Consider the following 584-nt stretch of genomic DNA (forward strand, 5'->3'; position numbering starts at 1 on the left):
AAAAAAAAAGAAGTTAGGACTTTTCATGACAATGAGACACATCTGCTCCTGGCAGCACCAATTACTTCAATAAGAAGATGGGCACTGAAGAGGCTCCTTATGGAGTTTGCTTGGCATTTGGGAGAGAAACTGCTCTTGACTGGACTGTTTGATGTTATGCTGTATGCACTGGACATACAAGACCCTCAGAAAAATGACTACTGAACTTCATAAAGGTGGGATGGTCCTTCAGCCTTCCTGGTTCATGAAAAAATTTGCAAGACATCCTGTGAGACGCAGAAAAAAGTGACTGACAAACTGCCAATATAGATGGAACTATCTTTGAAATTTCCTGCTTCATAGAAAAGTCTGCTAGATACTATGGACCTGTAGGCTGAAGATGGATATCCAAATGTTACAGAAGAACTTTGGGTGACTGTCCAGGCAGCAAGATATGTCTGTCAATTCTAACTTAGATAATATTTTGCCCTTCTGGGATCTTTGATGGAGTTGAAGAATAGAAAGTTATAATTATAATTTTCTTTAATTATGATAAAAGACAAAGTAGAAATAAATATTATACCTATAATTCCTGCTTGAGACCT

Source organism: Microtus ochrogaster, linkage group LG1 (genome assembly GCF_000317375.1).
Source record: "Microtus ochrogaster isolate Prairie Vole_2 linkage group LG1, MicOch1.0, whole genome shotgun sequence".
In the NCBI taxonomy this organism is placed as follows: domain Eukaryota; kingdom Metazoa; phylum Chordata; class Mammalia; order Rodentia; family Cricetidae; genus Microtus; species Microtus ochrogaster.